The sequence below is a fragment of the Vollenhovia emeryi genome, unplaced genomic scaffold (genome assembly GCF_000949405.1).
Source record: "Vollenhovia emeryi isolate VEMERY1.0 unplaced genomic scaffold, V.emery_V1.0 DF939731.1, whole genome shotgun sequence".
Taxonomy (NCBI): Eukaryota; Metazoa; Arthropoda; class Insecta; order Hymenoptera; family Formicidae; genus Vollenhovia; species Vollenhovia emeryi.
Window position 1 is genome coordinate 15,016 of NW_011966635.1, and position 7,322 is coordinate 22,337.

Genomic DNA, 7,322 nt, shown 5'->3' on the forward strand with positions numbered 1-7,322 from the left:
TTTAAAAAAACAAAGTTGAACTCCATATGTCTTTGATGCGTTTACTTAAAGTCAAACCAGTGACACCATCTTATGCTTCCCTTCAAACCAAACAACCTTATGGTGCAATTCTAAGCAAATTTATGAATAAATCGTAAAATCGTAAAATCGTAGCTTACGAAGCAATCGTAAAAAGCAAAGTTACAGTTTAACGTAAACTAGAATTCTGTACCATAGTTACGATGGGTGACTTCCTTCAGGTGCATTTGTTGTCATATTGACGTTACTTTAACTTTTCATTTTTCTTCGAGTTGAACTGCTGTTTGAGTTGCGCGTAACGGGAATTATATCAAGTTATTTAAAGTGTGAGATATTCCGATTGTTTCAAACGTACGTAATAATTATTACAGTTATTGCTGTTATTATGAGATTCTGTATAATATTTATAACCTAAATTGTATAAATTGTGTATAAAACACTAATTTTTTATTGATCACAGTTCTTGTACAAATGAAATAAAGAAAGGAAATAAGCGAAAGAGAACACTAAATACTTCAAAAGAACAATATTGTGCGAGATTCGTCGTGGCTTATAACCCAGCGAATACATGCGAGAATGGTCGTGGCAAATAGCCCAACAAATACATGCGATACTTGTCGTGGCAAATAAGCAAACGAACCGAGAAATGCGAATCGACGGCAACATCGGCTAGGTGACGGTCAAATCATCACGTCCGACCAGCTCATCGTCCCAACGGATTTACCGAATACAACCGCGCGGTTCGCATTAAAAAGAAATACCCTCGACATTAGGACCGTATGAGAGCGACGACAAATAAAGATTTGAACCGAAGTTCAGTTGCTTGTGAGACAGCAATAATATAGCACGCTTCGCAGAATAAGTTAAGAGTAACGTAGGGCAGATCGCATCGAAGACTAGAGATCGCGACATACAAAGTCGCATCGCGCTGGTGATATCTCGCTCTCATACGCTCCTAAGAGTTCGACTGACTGCCTTCGCGCTTCCGTGTGTGACCGCGAAACGAGCGCGCGTCGACCATTCTCACGAACGCGCTTTTCTCGTCTACTCCGTGCGAGCACGAGACTGATCGTGAACGTTACCAATATCGAGTCTCAGTGTATGTTGTTAATAAATTGACTGGTGTGTGAACAATTTGTAAATCTGCCCGTCCCGTCTATCCTTGATGTTTTCGGGGCACCAGTCGGAGCTCGGACCGGCGATACAAATAAAATAACATCGCGTTGTTCTCTGGCCGTCGCCTGGCGAACCTCGTTCGCGAGGCAAGCGGAGTCGCGCACAAATATGAACTATATCTGTCATTTTTGGAAAATGATTATGCTTTTAGAAGTGGAACAATAAATCCCACTTTAGGTGAAAATTATATTTCTCGTAAATGGGAAGAATTATCAACTAAATTAAATGCAATAGGTGCTGGTCCAAACTTAACACCTGATGAATGGAAAAAAGTAAAGTAAAGTATAATATATGCATAAACATAAAAGATATGTTTATATATACACAATTCTATTTCATAGTATTCGTTAATAGTTTTTGTCTTTATAAAAAATGTCCTGTACATACATTGCAGAGATTTACTGATTGGAAATATGCTACTCGTGCAAAATATAGAAAAAAATGTGAGCACAGATCTCAAACTGGTTCTGGTCCTCAATCAAACATAGTTGTGACTGAACTTGAAGAACGTGCATTGTCTGTATGGGGTAAAGTTGTTGTCACTGGTAACACTGATATTACACAATATGAAGGATTAGAACTTCCATCCAACATTAACATTAATGGAACTTACACGGAAGATATTACTACAAATAATACTGAACTAAATATAGTGCATCAGAAGGAAAATACTGTAACATATAATATTAAAGACGGTATATTAATCACAGATGACAATATAGAAGATATACTATTAAATGAAAGCATCTCGGGAACAAAAAGTCCTGGAACAAATATACAACCAGTTTTAAATAAAGAGGCAGAAATTCCTAAGAAGAGCACTATTAAGTTGACTTCGAAAAATAAATATTCCAATTTTAGAGCAAAACCTTTATCAATATTAACAGAAAAATTGTTAGAAAATAACATTGAATCGACAAAAACTATATCCGATTTTAACAATACTTTTAAAACATTTACGGAAAGTTATATTAGTCTTAAAAAACAAAAATTGGAACACAAAAAAAGTAAATTGAATTTTGAAATTGAGAAATTCAAACTACTTCATCCAGAATTTAAATTTTCTATTGATAAAAACGTGTGATTCATTAGACATTATTAACAATGCAGTATTAAAAAACAATAAATAATTAATGAAAGAGTTAAGAGCTAATTCGTTTTTATAATTAATATAATACATAATATTTGTATTTAACATATTATTAGTTCCGTTTCGTTTGCTTATAATATTGTACGTTAAACATTATCAAATGTGCAATTTATGCTACAATAATTTTGTTTTTTACTAAAATAAAAGTATTATTAATTTTTATATGTGCAATGTTTATTTGTAGGCAAAAGTGTTAAAATATAAATATATTTCTAAAAATTATTTCTTATGTACGCGGCTCTGGCTGCTCTTCCTAGATTATATAAATCATTACCTCCATCTGGAGTGTGAAATATTTTTAAATTGCGGATATTTAAAAGTACTTTACAAATTTGAAAGTACAATATGTAGGAAATTTGATGGTCGTTCAAGGTTCACGTGAACCTTGAGTGATCACCACCTGACAGGAGCCGAAATAATAGAGATTCCGACCAGGGGAGCGCGTGAAATACGACTCCAAAGCGCGCGCCTGGACACACGTTAGCGGGAGTCGGAAGGCAGCGGTCGCAATAGCACCGTGCTCGCGCTTCGCCGAGATAGCTATTATAATCTTTGTGTAAGAAGTTCCTTGGATTGAAGAGACCTAAATAAAATACTCAGTGTTACCGGCAATACGCCACTCTTTTCCTCACGCGAACATTTTACAACTCAGAAGTGGGATCTGCCCCCGTCATTAAGCACACCTCAAAGAGGAGCTGGAAACGTGAATGGCGCGAACGCGTGCCCACGTGGAAATGGACCGCCAGCGGCTCGAAGTGCTAACGCTGCCACAATTGAAAGAAGAAGCCACCCGCATTGGGGTCGCTCTCCCGGAGGACGTTACACGCGTGAGAGGCGTCGAGTTAATCCTGGATTTTTTGTGCAAAAATGCAGCCGATAAGGAGCAAAGTAAAAATCCAGACACGCCTGCTGGGACAAGCGGAAAGAAAGGAACTGCACCACTCACCGGGCAAATCAGTGATGGCCCTGCATTGAAACAAATATGCGAAACATTATCACTCCAATTACAGCAGCAGCAAGAAATGATGCAACAATTAATCGCGGCGGTTAGTGGAAGCCAAACGGTGAACGAGAAGCAAATACCCGGACCAACGGAGGCGCCGTTATCTAAGACGGAAAATGGAGTAAGCGAAAACCAGGCCCCCAGCGAAAACGGACAATCACTGGTGCTGGCCTCAGGGCCGTCGGCGCAGGCCGTGAATCTGCTGGCCTCAGGGCCGTCGGCGCAGGCCGTGAATCTGTTGGCCTCAGTGCCGTCGGCGCAGGCCGCGAATCTGCTGGCCTCAGTGCCGTCGGCGCAGGCCGTGAATCTGCTGGCATCACAGATACCAGAGTTCTCGGGCGGAGAAAGCGAAAACGTGGAAGCCTGGCTGAAACGTATCAACAAAGTTGCCGAAATCCATGCGGCAACAGAAGGCGTCAAATACTTGGCCGCTACAGGAAAGCTGAGCAAAGCGGCCAGAAAGTGGTTTGAAATGGGCGCAGGAGAAATGCTAGAATCCTGGCAGGGCTTTAAGGAAGCGATACACAAGAGATTCCATCGGAGAATCTTGTTCCACGTGGCCATCCAAAGGGTCGAAGCGCGCCGCTGGAACTACAATAAAGAAACTTTCCTAGAATATGCAGCAGACAAGCTAGCATTAACGTACGGGCTCAGCCTGCCAGAAAAGGAGACGATTCACCTGATCATAAGCGGAATCGGGAGCCGCTCTCTTCGAGAAACCGCAACAGCCCTGAAGACAGAGGATATAGACAATTTCCTGCAACAAATGCAAACAATAACCAGTGTCTCAGGCGAGACAGAAACCAGGAATTCTAACAACCACAAAACGGCGAAGAAAGAGAAGGAGAAGGGAGCCAACGCCAACGGGGACAAAGAAGTCACATGCCGGTACTGCAAGGCCAAGGGTCACACCAAGGAGGAGTGCCGAAAACTGAAAAGGAAGGAGGCATCCCAGACACCACAGAGAGTCCCGGCATCCGGAGCGGTCGCAGCGGTCCAGGAGGACACCCAAGACGGACAGGCGACGACGGTAGCATTCGTAACCAAATCGAAAGATAAGCAAATCTCCTACTCCGGTAAGCCGTTAAGCGTTACCTTCCTAAATTCAAAGGCATGCGGCCTTAAAGCGATGGTAGATACCGGTAGCCCAATCTCCTTCGTGACCGAAAGTGTTTATCGGAAACATATACAGAGTTTTTCTAATAACCTGTTGAAATCGACCGTGGGCTATAGAGCATTGAACGATATACAGATCCCAATATTAGGGATCGCAAAGTCGTTAATCCTGGAGCAGCTACCCGACGTTTATTTAGACACAGACTTACACGTATTACCGGGGAACGCGCTTAGAGTAGACTTATTGTTAGTAATAGGACGCGATCTCCTTGAGAAACATAATTTGAAAGTACTGTATTTACCTTCGTCGAAGGACAGACAAGAAGTAACGAAACTATTCGAGACTTTGCCTGAAACCACTACATACGTGGTACCAAATAACATAGAGGAGGTAATCGACGAAATAGAAATCGATTTTGATAATAAAGTAAAATCAGAATTGCGAACCATAATATTAAACACAGAGAACGAGATTGCTCCAGAATTAAAAGACGACTATCAAGTTACGGTTACTTTAAAAGATTGCTCGACTTACGCGTATGCGCCGAGACGATTCGCATGGGCCGAGAGAAATCAGATTAGGCAGATCATAGATGATCTATTAGCGCGCGGGATAATACAAGAAAGCACCTCACATTATTGCGCGAGGGTGGTGCCAGTAAAAAAGAAAAGCGGAGCGATGCGACTTTCCGTGGACCTACGACCACTCAACGCGAGAGTGGTGAAACAAAAGTACCCTTTTCCGCTAATAGAAGATTGTTTAGCAAGACTAGGCAATAAAAGAGTTTTTTCGTTGCTGGATTTAAAAGACGGATTCCACCAAATCAAAGTTCACCCGGAGCACACGAAATATTTCGCGTTTGCCACCCCGGATGGCCAATACGAATACAGGCGGTTGCCGTTCGGATATTGCGAGGCACCGGCTGAGTTCCAAAAAAGAATAGCGCACATCTTGCAGCCTCTAATAAGGCAAGACAAGACAAAGTATTAGTATATATCGACGATATATTAATTCCATCGGAAACAATAAAACAAAATTTAGTAGTACTAAAGGAAGTATTATCGTTACTTAAAAAACACAACTTTGAATTAAATTACAAGAAATCGCTCTTCTTAAAGAAACGCATAGAGTATCTCGGATACATAATCTCGGAAGAAGGAATCACCTTAAGTCAAAAACATACGGAAGCCGTCGAACAATTCCCGCAACCAAAAGACTCGAGAGGGGTACAACATTTCCTAGGTTTAGCTAGCTACTTTAGGAAATTCATCTTCGAATTTACACAAAAGGCAAAACCGTTGCAAAACCTGCTAAAAAAGGGAGTTCCATTCGTCTTCGACGATAATTGTAAACAAATATTAAAGAAAGAACTGACGTTCCAAATATTAAAGAAAGAACTGACGGCTCAGCCCATTCTTACTTTATATAACCCGAACGCAGAAACGCAATTACACACGGACGTTAGCACGATCGGGTTAGCGGCGATACTGTTGCAAAAGCAGTCGAACACATGGGCGCCGGTCGCCTATTATAGTCAAAGTACAAATAAGGCAGAGGCCAATTACCACAGCTATGAGCTAGAAATGTTAGCAATTATTAAAGCACTCGAAAGATTTCACATATATCTTTATGGTCTTGAGTTTACAGTGGTTACCGACTGCAATGCAATAGTTCACGCGATAAATAAAGCAAACCTAAATCCAAGAATTGCACGGTGGACCTTAAAAATACAAAATTACAAATTCAAGCTCGTGCACAGGGAAGGAAAGCGCATGGCGCACGTCGACGCTCTCAGCAGGCACGTAGGCTACGTCGACGCATTGCCCTTAGAGCGCGAACTTGAATTTAAACAATTGCGTGACCCAAAATTAAAAAACATAGCCGAAAGACTCGAATTCGAAGAAGACGAAAAATTCGAGTTATTAGAAGGCCTAATCTACCGAAAGGGCAATGATAGACCGCGATTCGTCGTCCCGGAGGAAATGACTGTTAATATCATTAGGGCATACCACGACAAGATGGCACACTGCGGTCTAGAGAAAACAGTACAGGGGATTAGGGTAAACTATTGGTTTCCTTCAATGAGAAAAAAAGTAAACGACCACATCTCCAATTGCTTGACATGTTTAACCGCTGATTCGTCTGTACATACTAAAGAGGGCGAAATGCAGCTTAACGAACAAGACGCGGAACCTTTTTATACGTTGTATTTAGATCATTTTGGTCCACTCCAAGAAACGGACGATGGATTTAAACATATTTTAGTAATAGTCGATGCATTTACAAGATTTACGTGGTTACACGCCACAAAATCAACCACCACTAAAGAAGTAGTCAAGATCCTAACTACACTATTTAATACATTTGGTAATCCAAAAAAGTTAGTGTCGGATAGAGGTACTGCATTTACGTCAAGTGAATTTGCATCTTTTATGACAGCATTATCGGTTAAGCATCAGCAAGTAGCCGTGGCTGCACCATGGGCCAATGGCAAGGTGGAAAGAGTAAATGGATTTTTGAAGTCTTCATTAAAAAAATTAATTAATCAACCGCAAGAATGGAAAGCTCGTCTTGGAATCGCCCAATATGTGATAAATAATACATTGCACACAGCTATCAAAATGTCACCATCTAAATTGTTTTTCGGGTACGAACAGCGAAACAATTCAGATGCGAAACGACTCCCTCCTACTTGAAAAACGATATATGTATATATACGAAACGACTCCCTCCTACTTGAAAAACGATATATATATACGACTGCGCGCACGACGGATTGACCACGTTGCAATTGACCACGGTCCCGATTGACCACGTTGCACTTGACCACGTTGCCAATTGACCACGGTCCCGATTGG